The following is a 14281-nucleotide window of genomic DNA, read 5'->3' as shown; positions in this document are numbered from 1 at the left end:
TTTTGAAGGCACTAAAAAAGATGGTGATGCAGTGGGTAGGACAGCAGGCAAACACACAGATGGGTTTTGTGGTGACTGACGGAGCAGCAAACATGGTGAAGGCTCTCCGTGATGGTAGCTTTGTAGCCGTGCGTTGCTCAGCTCATATCCTTCATTTAGTAGTGAAGGCTGCTATTGAACACGAAAGCAGTGGATGGTTGGCAACCCTGCTTGAGAAATGCAGAAAGATTGCTGGCCACTTCCACCGTAGCGTGAAGGATAGCCAGCTCCTGAGAAATGAGCAAAAGAAGGCAGGCATTGACCAGCATCGTCTCAAGCAAGATGTAGGGACTAGGTGGAACTCCACTTTGGAGATGCTGGAGCGCATCCTGGAGCAGCAGAAAGCAATCAATGCCATGTCCTACGAGCATTACATCGGGATCGATAGCTCCTTAGTCAGGGAGGATTGGTTAATGATTGGGCAGCTAGTAGCAGTCCTTAGGCCATTCAGGGATGTTACGGAGAATTTAAGCCAAGAAAATGCGAGCCTTGGTCAAGTAATTCCCTTGTTCACCCACCTCTCAAATAAGCTGAGTCGCTTAATTTCTAAAAAGGAAGTGGTACCTGGTGGCCAATTACTTGGTGATGTTGCTGCACTTGTTAGGAGGCTCCAGGAGCAACTAACACGTAGGTTCAACGAGCGCATGGAGTCCTGCCAAGAGTTGATGCTTGCGTGCATGTGTGACCCAAGAATAAAGGGCAAGATGGCACTCCACATGAATTCCCTGACCGCTTGGAGGGATAAATTGATTGACAGGGTGCGTGATGTGCAAAGAAAGAGGTTAAGGTTGTCTGAGGAAGAAGAGCTGGAGGAGCCTGATAGTGTAGCACCATCATCTACCAGTGTAAGCAGCACTGCTCAATCCACTGGAGCTGCTGCGTTTTGGGCTGAAGCCCTGGATACTTTTGTTGGACCCACTACGGTTCCCTCAAGAAAAGGAAGTAGTGCTGAAGAGATGGTGAAGGCTTTCCTTGGTGAACCACCTATACCCCCTACTACAGATCCTTTGAGCTTTTGGGATGAGAAAAGGGATGTGTGGCCTGCTCTCTCTCTGTTAGCCCAGGAGCTCCTTTCTTGTCCCCCAACCACTGTCCAGAGTGAACGTGTGTTTTCTGTTACGGGAAACATACTTTGCCCTCAGCGATCCCAACTGGCACCGCGGCTCATGGAGCAAATGGCTTTCCTAAAAGTCAATCTGCCCAAGTTGGGTTACCCCACTCTTAGCTTTGACACCGATTAAACTACTTTGTCAATACCTTCCATCTGTTTTTCTCTCTTTTGTCATTATTCTATACTTCTACGTTAAGCCCGGCCACTCTAAGGACCGGTAATACGCTTACTATCTTTCCTTAGTAGATATCTGTGTCTCAGGTTTGCGTGTCGGGATATACCTTCCTTGACAGTGTTTTCTCTTCTGTTTAATCGTTCACTCAAGCCCACTTTATGACGTACTCCTTATTGATTGGCCACAATACATGTGGCTAATCTATTATGCACCCAACGACTACTATGATTGGTCCAAGTATTGTTCTATCTACACATGGGATCCTATTTAAATCCTTCTAGGATCCAGTCACTTGTTTTCTCCTGAAGAAAGGTACCATGTTAGCGCTGAAACGCGCTTTGGGTTTTGGGCTTTAAGTTCTTTTTTTCTTTTTTTTTTTACTCACGTAACTCACTATGGAACGGTTGTTTGTTCTTTGTTTACCTTAATTTATTGATTGATTTAGTTTTTTTATGTATCGCACTAGCTAGTTGTTTAAAAATAAAAAGCATTCAGAGAGGCAGTATCCAATTCATACCACACCCACTACTTTATAATACAAAATTTATGTTTTTCTTCTTCCGAGTTCTGAACAAAATTGCAAATATCATTGCTCTTAATTTGTTGAATTGATCTAAAGAAATAGTGTGCTGGGTTGTGTAATAGTTTGCCAACTCCTCGTCGATGTGTTCTGGATGGAACAGCTCCGTACTCGCTTGAAATATGAAATTTGGCTTCTGAAGATGGACAACTCACGGAGGTGCCATAAGAGCCATTGCCGTGGACTTTTTTTCGACTTGGATATGACTCTGCTTTGTGACCTAAACGAGAGACAGGAGGATTCCCTGACCGATGGTTGGTTGGTAAGTAATGGTATGGCAACACGTCAGGCAATGACATTCCATCACCTGCACTCTTAACACTCCCATCACTACTCACATGCAGTAACACACCCAGTAAGCTTGATCTCAAACACACCTGTGCAATTCACCATTGCTGTGGATAAGGTATAACACAATTCTAACACTAAATAAGTTATGAATGCACACAGTAGCCACAGCTTCTATACTTTTACTTGTGCACAACCTGCCCTGGGTTTAGTGCACTGCTTAACTTTCACTGAACTGCTTCCAATCGCTATAAAGTTGGAGAGGCAAGTGTACTTCACATTCACACTATAAACTGACATGACAATCCTCCGCACTCTTCCCATATGTATATTCACAACAATTCATATCTCCAACAGGTGACACAAGATATGGATTCAAGGCCTGGCCGCTCGCTTGTCACACAGCATCTTTGTCTTGCCGAGCAAGCCTACAATGAGACCTGGTCCGTAATTAACTGAACCTTTAGATCACACTTGTGTGGCCGTGCTATACTCTCCTCAAAAGGTCGCTGGCATTGTCATTGACTGTTGTTGCCAACATATTTTGGTGCATCAGGGGATTCGTTCAGAATCATACATGAAGACTTCCAAGGTAAATAACCTTTTTTGATCATAAGCGTGTGTAGATGGGCCACCGACAGGCCTCTACCCCCTCTCCCTCAATGTCCCCCCTCCCACCTCACTCTGATCTTCACACAAGATATTGATTGACAACCATCTGGTGCCTATTTTCTAACATACCTGTGACTTATCTGCACCATGTCGCTTTAATCCATGTATCACAACTCAACTTTGAATTCTATGTGTCGTCAGAAATGCTTCAGACTTGAGAAAGGGAGGTTCTCCCGAAAGCGTTTCATTAATAAAAATCTGTTAGTCCAATAAAAAAGGTATTACAAGATACAAATTTAATATTTTTTACATCTACATCACTGGACTAATACGGCTACAATCTCTACTTTAATACTTAAAAAGACACTATAGTCACCAAAACAACTACAGCTTAATGTAGTTGTTATGGTGAGTATAATAGCTCCCTTCAGGCATTTTCATGCAAACACTGCCTTTTCAGAGAAAAGGCAGTGTTTACATTGCCCCTAGGGACACCTCCAATTGTCAGATGACCACTGGAGGTGCTTCCTGGCTCAGTGCTGCACAGTAGGCAGCAGTGCCATTCAGCATCTCCATGGGAACACTGATTTTTTTTCTCATAGAGGTGCATTGATTGAATGCATCTCTATGAGGAGGTGCTGATTGGCCAAAATGGGGCATGCCAATTTTAGCCAATCCAAAGCTTTCCCATGGATTGGCTAAACATTGTCAATTTTTATGTCACCAAGGGGGCGGGGCAGCACCATCTGACCAAGGGGGCGGGGCAGCACCAGCTGGAAATAAGGTGAGTTTTACATTTTTATAAGGGGGCAAGCCACCTAAATGGTGGGTTTAACACTATATGGTCAGGAATACATGTTTATGTTCCTGACCCTATAGTATTCCTTTAACCATATAAGTTATGAATTGAAAAGAAGAAACCACAATAATCAATAAACTAAATATGCTTTATTATACAATGAAACAATATATATATATATATATATATATATATATATATATATATCTAGTTAAGAAGGAAATATAATATATATCATATACAATCAAAACTGTTTGTATATACACACACACATCGAAAAATCTAATTCACAATTTAAAAAATTTACATTGTGCATTGAAAAGCTGTTCCCTTTCAATATATGTTTATTTTACATATACACAAGAGCCGTTATCTTTATAATAAATAAATATATATTTTGTGAAGTGAACTTTAGGAATGAAAACGTTGCTCAGAGTGCTTTGTTAATGAACAATACATCTCTTAGTAAAAAATGAAACTAAGGCTATGTATGCATTTATAGAAACATAGAATGTGACGGCAGATAAACTTGTACAATTTGGAAAATTAGGTCATGTAATTCAATAAGGCCAACAGACCTCATGACACATGGTGCCAGGATAAACACCAAGTATGTTTGATTTTGTGGTTAGTACTAGTAAAATAGTTATTTTAAACATTCGTGACACCAATTACAAAGTGGCTGACAAAGCACATGACTGACTAGTACTACTAACCAGTAGAGAGGATAACAAGTCTAAAAGCATGGATACAGCACACGCATAGAATGATATTTGATATGATAAAGGACATTCAAAAATTTAGATTTTAAATTATATAATAAATGTTATAGATCAGTATAACAATTACATGAAGCACCTTCATGTAATTGGCGTGAATGTGTGCCAAATTTCACATTGTCCTAACAACTGGTTTTCAGCTTAAAATGTTCTTGGATGAAAAGTTTCAAATAACATTTCTTGCATGACTCTGTCACAACAACATGACCATGCACAGCAATATGTAAATCTGTAGCACAAATGGTTCTGGAAAAGCAGATGTTTTATGGGACCTATGACTATTTGGTTGCAAAGGATATAGAGCACTATAGGACTCTAAAAGAAAATAAAAACAAACAAAAAGGGGGAGTGCATGGGCACTTTTCATTTAAATTACTGGGACCTCCGGTCACGAGGCCCCCATCTCCGCCGGTGGCTGCCTTCTCTGGTCCCTGGCGGAATCATCGGGGATGGTCCTGGCGGGGTGGAGGATATTGGACTGGACTCCGATGATCCAGACGATGGAGAAACACGACGCACGATTTCATCAATAATGGAAACTCTCATGTTCTCCATCGCCTGGCGCTGCTCTGTGCTGACCCGGGACACCACACGGTCCACAAACTTAGACTCATGATGGCCCGGGTCTGCCTCCTTATGGCCCGGGTCTGCCTCCTTATGGCCGAAATCATATCCTCCATCAGCTCCTCCATTCGCCGCATGGATCCTCCTGGGCCAGGTGAGGACTCTGACTGGAGAGGTGGTAGTTGCTGGACAGGTGGTTCTTCTACAGTCACACTGTGGGCAGTCTCAAAGACAGACCCTGGGCCCATTTCCTCCTCCAAGGAGCAGGCAAAAGATTCTGAGGACAGCGCCGCCTCAATCACACTGTCCTCATGTGACTGGAGGACAGGTAACTGAAGCGAGCTGCCCTCTTCGCCTCTCCCAACAGACTGCATTGGACCTGAAATAGACAAGATAGGCAATGTTATTAATAGGCAAACAAATTGATTTGTGGACATGTTGTAGACATTACTACATGTGGCTGTAAAAAGAATAGTGTTACTCAAGGAAATTTTGAAATTTCTATCTAAGGCGGATTTATATTTGTATTCCAAATTTGTATTCCTAACGCTATAGAGCCCTAGTCACCGTTTATAAATTAAACAGGATATAGCGTATACTTCGCCTAAATATTATGCATACATAGACTACATGTGGCTGTAAAAAGAATAGTGTTACTCAAGGAAATTTTGAAATTTCTATCTAAGGCGGATTTATATTTGTATTCCAAATTTGTATTCCTAACGCTATAGAGCCCTAGTCACCGTTTATAAATTAAACAGGATATAGCGTATACTGCGCCTAAATATTATGCATACATAGACCTTGGAGGAAGCGTAGTGAACCTCAAAAAAAGAAAAAAAAACAGACGATAGTGCAATACAGTATAATACAATTGGGAGATCAAATAGAAAAGTAACTGTAGGAAAACCACTCTCTCACCACACAAGGTTTTTGGGAATCCTTGTATTGTATACCGCAGCCTGTTCTATTATATAGTGAGCGCCTATACCTCCAGTTTGTTATATTTCACCGTTTATAAATTAACGATTTATTTGCTTACCTAATGCAGCGCCGGGCTCCATCGGCACTGGTGACCTATCCATTGACGTCAGCTTCCGAGTGGAGCCGAAAGCGCATGTGCCGGCAGAAAAGTGCAACCACTTTTTTTTTTCCAAGTAAATCGCGGAAGCGGCCTCTAGTGGCTGTCAAGCAGACAGCCCCTAGAGGCTGGATTAAGCCTGCAGTGTAAACATAGCAGTTTCTCTGAAACATGTTTTCAGCTGCAGGGTTAAGACTAGGGGGACCTGCACCCAGACCACTTCATTGAGCGGAAGTGGTCTGGGTGCCTACAGTGGTCATTTTAGGAGATAAAAATTGTATTTGGTTAAAAAGATACAGTAACTCTGCTGTATGATATCTATGTATGCACTTGTATGATATTTTCTGTATATACAAGAACAACATTAATGCATTTATAATTGTACTGTGATCTTAGTACTACCTGAGAATGTATAATTGTCTGATAACTAGTGTTAGAGCTGATTGAGAGTTTGTGTGTGTGTGAAGATAGATTCGGATTATGAACGAATTTAAAGTGTTTTATATCGTAAGGACTCATCATTGTGTGTAATGCATAGGTAATAATGGCGAGTCATGTTTAGATGGAGTTTCTACTTACGTGGAGGAGAAATGGGCCCAGGTCGCCTTTCAGAGGGTGTCCCTTGTGGGATACGGAAGTCTGTTAAAGATGGATGAAAAGTGCAAATACGTTTTTAAGGTATCCAATAATTAAAATAAAAATTATTTTGCGCATCAATATTCCAATAGTAATTTTGTATATGCCATTTTGGGATTTCAGCAGATATTTGACCTTTTGCGAGTAAATCTTAGACTAATCTGGCTATTGAATTGTCTACTGGAGGTAAAGGGAGCCTTGGGAGTGAAGTGAAAAAGCAACTTATCAGTTTTGTAAGCAAATTCTGCATAGATTGGCTGGATTAGCAAGAATGGCATTGTTTAACGAGTTAATCCAACCATCATGACAACATCAGTGATTTGAAGTGGTCATGGTGTCTGGAGTCTGCATGTACAGAGTCTCGCTGGGAAGCGCTGCACATACAGAGATTAAGCCCTTTACTCCCGAAGGTGTAACTCAACCTCCGGCAACGTTAACTGGTGTGCCATTCATTGGCTGATAACATTCTGCTGAATCTAAAGCGCTCAGCCAGTGAATGAATAGCCAGCAGGATTTGCATTATGCTGTGCATAAGCCAGATGTCAAATCCTGCTTCACAGCAGAAAGGGTGCCCAGAAAGAGGGCCAGGGTACTCTTGGCACGAGTTACGCTTTATAATAAGTAATGCTTTATTTATGAGTTTGTCCTATTTTTTTTCCCCTTAATTTTATAAAAAAGTGCATTGTAATAGAAATTGTCACTTTATATAAATTAACTTGGTAACACTCAAGCAGACAACCGGTCAATTTACTTCCGGATTTGGTTAGCTCAGCTGAGCTAAACTCAATAGGCAGTAAATTGCCCAGAGCACCTGCCTTGCAAAGACTTCTCATTGAGCTGCATTGGGGCGTCTGTGATTGGACAGCCACAGAAAGTCTGGGGGGGGTTATAAGGGGAGTGCTTGCAAAGACTGCAGACAAGAGAACTGCTGGTTCTGCAAGCTGTTAGACATAGTCCTAATGAAAAATGCATAATTAAATGCATGCATGTTTTCATTGAGGGTACATCTTCTAAACAGTGATTTGTATTTGTTTTGTTTTATTTGGGCAGTGGAGTGCCCCTTTAATGCTGTTCATCATTATTTGTGTTAGTGTACTCACCAGAACTTGGCTGAGATGTGCTTGGAGCTGATCCCACACCAGATGAGGTTGATGGACCTTTAAAAAAAAAAAAAAAGGAAAGCAAAAAGTAAGTTCACACTTGTAATAGTGCAGTATAGTGAACTTCAAAACAACAATGTCATCATTATAATGTAATGATATTCATTTTACCCACTGAGAGTCTGATTTGTAAGATTTTAAGACAAAGTTGCATGCATTAATGAGGCCAAAACAAAATTCATAATAACAAATCAGATTTAACAGCTGTAAGAGAGAGAGGGGAAAAAAGTGGGGGATTAAAGAGAAATCTGTTTGGAGAACATTTCTGTCAAACATGGACACAGTATCCAGGATGTGAACGATCTTTTTGGGGGAGCGGGAGAGAAAAATATGGGAGGTCAAGCCAGTATGCCAGTTTAAGGCCTTAAGAGAGACAGTGAATTTATTTCACAATATTACTTTACTAATTAATAATCTTTCTACAAGCCCTGGATTACTGCAGTGGACTGATTTCAAATGGCAAACATTTGACACTTTCCTGTATCTGGCATGTGTCTAATTGTTTTATTGTCCCCCTAACCAGGGAGTGGAGTGATCTGGGATGCTCTGACCAAACTGATTTTATCTGTTGGATCCCTGTAGAACTGGCTAATTTACTGCAGGGAACATTCTTTAATACCCTGTGTCTTTCAGGCCTCCCCCTCCCCCCTTCCTTGTTTTCTCTCTCAAAGCCGTTAACTATGATTTGTTATTAGGAATTGTGTTTAGTGGTATAATTTTAACTCTACTTGTTTCCTGTTTTTCAACGGCTAACACAGTACCATTTTAACTATTTTACTCACCAGCTCGCTGCTGCACAACTGGCTCTTCCATATCCACAGCACCAAGACTCGGGACAGCCTCTGAAAGGAGCCCGTCTTTGAGACGAGTCTGCCACTCATTGAATCCCACAGCGGACTGTGACATCTTCTTTTTCACCGCCGCCTTGCAATCATAGTACCTGTAAAAAACAGCATTAGTTATTAAGTACATAAGAAATTGACAACATGTTAACAACCTCTTATTAAAAATATGACGGCTTGCTTTCATTATCAGGTTAGCCTTCACACTGACTGGGGAGTATAAGATTAAATAATAATCTGGGTAGAATTTTTCAATAAAATTCTTTTTAAAAAGTCTAGGTTTTTAAAGACTGACATTAGAAGTTGCATTGAGAACTGATACAAAGAGCATGTTTATTCTACATTAAACCTAGGCAGACATTAATTTACATTTAACCAAAATAAAAGACTTGCGCTGTGATTTTTTTTTTTTTTTTTTAAACACTCCTTGCACCATAACCACTACAGCATAGTTTGACTACCATCACTGGGGCAGATTTAGGGCACTCCTTGTACAATAACCAGTGTTCTGTTTAGGTAACGGTTCTCTGAGTATTCTTTTAAACACAGTTGCATCATATGCACTGTGTGGCTGAATCTGGAGTTTCAAATCTTAGAAGAGCTCCTGTGTTGTCTTTGAGAGAGAGGGGGTGGGGAACAAAAACAAAAAAACACCACAACCACCTCGTCAAATTGCATTAATTTTCCAAGCAAGAAGATATAGGCTCACAACCGTGATCATCAGTTGAGACTAAGGTTAATATAATTTCTGTGTGTAATGTAGTAAATCCAAAAGTGCATTGACACACCCATCTATATCTAAAGTGATAAAATGTGACATTACAAGAACATGCAACTCCTCCCTACCATTACCGAAGAGGTAAATGTAAAAAAACACAAATGAAAATTAGTGAAGCCACTTCAAAAAGGTCACACAATATGTGCACCCAGTTTTAAATAGTGCAGATATACATAGCACACTTTATGCAAACATTACAATATTTGCATGTATTATTGTCTGCTGTTAACATGCTAAGTTAATAAATATTTTTTGGAACAAGTAATATTGTGTGCCTATATGTTTTTTTTTTTACATTTAAAGGACCACTATAGGCACCCAGACCACTTCAGCTTAATGAAGTGGTCTGGGTGCCAGGTCCATCCAGGATTAACCCTTTCTGTTGTAAACATAGCAGTTTCAGAGAAGTTTCATTGACAGCCGCTAGAGGCGCTTCCGCGCTTATCACTGATTTTCACAGTGAGAAGACTCCATTGAGAATGCTTTCCTGTGGACTGGCTGAATGCGCGTGTGGCTCATGCCGCACATGTGCATTCAGCCGATGACGAAGAAAGGAGGAGGAGAGTCTCCAGCGCCGAGGGAGCCCAGTGCTGGAGAAAGAGATAAGTTTTAACCCCTTCCTCCCCTTAGAGCCTGGCAGGAGGGGATCCCTGAGGGTGGGGGGGACCTGGAGACCCTATAGTGCCAGGAAAACGAGTATGTTTTCCTGGCACTATAGTGGTCCTTTAAGAGAGTATAATGACTAAAAAGTCATAATGGGGAATTTGCAATAACATTTCTATTCAGCTCTTCATCCAGAAAAGAAACATTGGCCTAGTTTTTATAATTCCCCTGCAAATTCAACTAAATTTTTCTATTGGTGACTGACTATAGAAAGAATAAGAATTAGTTACCTGTGCCTCACACAGTTGATGGACCTGCACTCCTCTCCAACAGAGTTTACAGCATCCCTTATCCTGGCCCAGGCAGCCTTCTTCCCCGATGATCTGGCAGAAAAGAGTATGTCTTTTTCCTGGATGATGGCAGCCACCAGCGCACAGTTTTCATTGTTGCTGAAAGGGGGGCCCCGTGATATTCCTCCAAGGGGTGCCTCCTCAGTTGAGGAGTCTGTACTGCTACAGATGAAGGGGCTCTCGGGCAAATCCTCCCTGTTACGGAACGCAGTATATTAGTCCACGATATCCGTTGGTATCCTCAGGAAATCCACAGTCACGACAGAAAGCACGGCAATATTCCCCATCCTCCCAATAACCGGACGAAACACAGTTTGGGAGTCAACTAACTCGGTTTATTCACAGGCAGTATATTTATACAGTTCCCCATGCAAGGGGTTTCCGGACAGTAATTCCAGGGGATTTCTCCCACCATGCACCGTGACTTTCCCAACAGGCCTTGCTGCACGAGGGAGATACTCCCACTAAAATGGACGACTAAGTGGATTATCTCCTCGTGCAGCGAAACCGACAATTGACACTAAAATACAGAAATTACACAATATTCGGTACTTTGCAATAGTTGAACGTTCGGCAGATAGCTGGGGTCGGAGCGCACACTTTGGGAGAATACCGCTCCGATCCCAGCTGAATTGACCGAACGCCGCACATAATACAATAAAACATTAAAGTGAGTTTAAAAGTACCGAATAAGTACGGGACATACAATGGACCGAACGCGGGACTCCCGAACGCGCTGGAAGTCCAGCGGCGTTCAGATCATCGAGTAGCCGTTTTCAGTTCCAGGCTCTCGACGACCGAACACCGCTGCAGGGACAAAGGATCCAAGATGGCCGACCGCCGCATGGTCGGTAGTGGATCGACGACCACCTCGGAGAGCCCTTAATCACCGATTGCAACAATGTTGCAATCGGTGAATTGGTACCACACGACTTGGGAATGTGTGGTCGACCTGGGGAGCCCGTATTCGTACGGCGAACGGCCAGGATAGCCGTGTTTCGTCGTATGAATGCTTGGTGCGCTGGCCGCATACGGCGGCCAGCATGCGAACGGCCACAATACGGTACATACACAGGTTAAAATACACAGTACATATTCAGCCTACGGACAACCTTTAATAACCACAGTCCAGAAGTGGCTAGTTTTGCCACAATGCTCCCCCAGAACCAAGCCGGCATACACAGTCTGATCCCAACGGATCGGCTTGGGGATGTCCGGGAGAGTACTCACAGATCACTTCTCGAGTTCAGTCTGTCTAGATAACCCGTCAGCGTTACCGTTTTGTTTTCCTGGCCGGTAATGGATAGTAAAGTCAAAGGGCTGCAGCGCCAAGCTCCAGCGCAGCAGCCTGGCATTGTCTCCAGACACACGGTTTAGCCACACTAACGGGTTGTGATCTGTGAGTAAAGAAAAAGGTTGTCCGTACAAATAGGGCTGTAACTTTTTAAGGGCCCACACCACGGCCAGGCATTCTTTCTCGATGGCGGCGTAGCTTACTTCGCGGGGTAACAACTTGCGGCTTAAGTAGGCTACGGGATGTTCTCCGCCATCGGCTCCCACTTGGCTCAGCACTGCCCCCAATCCAAACATTGAAGCGTCTGTGTGGACAAGAAATCTTTTAGTTGGATCAGGAGCCATTAACACAGGAGCATTAGTTAGTGCGGTCTTGAGCTGCTGGAATGCCTGCTCACACTCTGGGGCCCAGACAACCAGTCGGGGAAGGTTCTTTTTGGTCAGGTCCGTCAGGGGTTTGGCCAGGGTACTGTAGTCGGGTACAAATTTCCTATAATACCCTGCAGTCCCTAGAAACGCTAGCACCTGGGTTTTGGTCCTGGGGGTAGGCCACTTGGCCACGGCCTCAATTTTGGCTGGCTCGGGTCTCTGCTGCCCACACCCTACTCGGTGTCCTAGATACTGCACCTCGGCCATCCCTATGTGGCACTTACTCGGTTTCAGCGTTAACCCCGCTCCCCCAATACGATCTAGGATCGCCCCTATATGTTGGAGGTGATCTTCCCAAGTCTGGCTGAAGATGGCTATGTCGTCCAGGTAGGCACAGGCATAGTCTTGGAAGCCGTCCAGTAGTCGATCTACCATCCGCTGAAAAGTAGCCGGAGCGTTTTTCATCCCGAAGGGCATGACCTTGAACTGGTACAGGCCAAACGGGGTGACAAACGCCGACTTGGGGATGGCATCATCGGCTAAAGGAATCTGCCAGTATCCCTTACATAAGTCAATTGTAGTGAGATACTGGCCCCGTGCCATTTTATCTAGCAGTTCGTCTATACGGGGCATCGGGTAGGCGTCAGACACGGTCTTATCATTCAGCCTCCGGTAGTCAACGCAGAATCGGGTTGTGCCGTCCTTTTTAGGCACCAGGACTACCGGTGATGCCCAGGGGCTATCTGAGGGTTCGATAACCCCTAACTGCAGCATTTCATCCAGCTCGGCCTTCATATGAGTCCGGACTGATTCCGGGACCCTATACGGGGCCTGCCGCATAGGTAGCTGTCCCGGGGTTTCAACTCGGTGGGTGGCCAGCGGAGTGTACCCAGGTAAATTAGAGAACGTAGCCCCTTTAGCTACGATCAGCGCCTGTATCTGGGCACGCTCGCGAGGGCTTAGCCGCTCCCCCAGTTGAACCCCCCGGGAGGGCTCTACCGGCTCTTCCTGTTCTAGCAGATCAGGTAGTGGTAAGTTCTCCTGATCTTCCAGGGCTGAGGCACAGATTGCCGTCACATCCTCTATCCGCTCGTGGTAGGGTTTGAGCAGGTTGACGTGAAGCATGCGTCTCTTCCCTACCCCGGAGCAGGGGCCAATCACATAGGTAGTGTCGCATCGCTGCTCCACTACCTGGTATGGGCCTTGCCAGATGGCCTGCAGCTTATCTGTGCGGACAGGTTTTAAAATTAAAACCTTCTGCCCCACTTGAAAGCTGCGGTCCCTGGCTCCCCTATCGTACCATCGCCGCTGACGTTGTTGGGCCGCCTGGAGGTTGGTGTGTACGGCCTGGGTTAGCGCCTCCAGTCGGTCTCGGAACTCCAGTACGTACGATACTATAGGGGTTTCGCTAGCGATACTCTCCCCCTCCCAGTGCTCCCTAATTAAGTTTAAAGGTCCCCGTACTCTTCTCCCGAACAGTAGTTCGAATGGGGAGAACCCGGTCGATTCTTGGGGAACCTCTCTATACGCAAAGAGCAGGTGAGGTAGAAATCTCTCCCAGTCTTTGTGGGTTTCCCCGAACGTCCGAAGCATCTGCTTCAGCGTCCCATTAAAGCGTTCACATAGTCCATTGGACTGGGGGTGGTAGGCTGAATTGACTATGGGCTTAATGCCACACACTTTCCACATCTGTTGGGTAACCTCAGCAGTAAATTGGGTGCCCCGGTCAGATATTATCTCCTGGGGGAACCCTACTCGGGAAAATACTTTTATCAGAGCTTCCGCCACGGTTTCAGCGTGAATGTTAGAGAGGGCTACTGCTTCGGGATATCGGGTGGCGTAGTCCACCACAGTTAAAATGTATTTCTTCCCAGAAGGACTGGGTTTTGGCAGGGGCCCTACTATATCTACGGCGACCCTGCTGAAGGGTTCGGCGATAATGGGAAGGGGGCATAATTTGGCCTTGTGGCGATCCCCTCGTTTTCCTACCCTCTGGCAGACGTCGCAGGACGTGCAATATTGTCGCACATCCTGTGAGATTCCGGGCCAGAAAAACGCGTGTGTTAGGCGGTACCGGGTACGGGTCATCCCTAGGTGTCCTGATAAGGGGATATCGTGAGCAATTCTGAGCAGCTCCTGCCTATACTTCCGGGGTACCACTAGTTGTTTGTTCGTCAAAGTGACGGACCCCCCCACGTCCTTGGCCGTGATACGGTACAGTA

This window comes from Pelobates fuscus, chromosome 1 (assembly GCF_036172605.1).
Source record: "Pelobates fuscus isolate aPelFus1 chromosome 1, aPelFus1.pri, whole genome shotgun sequence".
Lineage (NCBI taxonomy): Eukaryota > Metazoa > Chordata > Amphibia > Anura > Pelobatidae > Pelobates > Pelobates fuscus.
Note: the sequence above shows the minus strand (reverse complement) of the source record.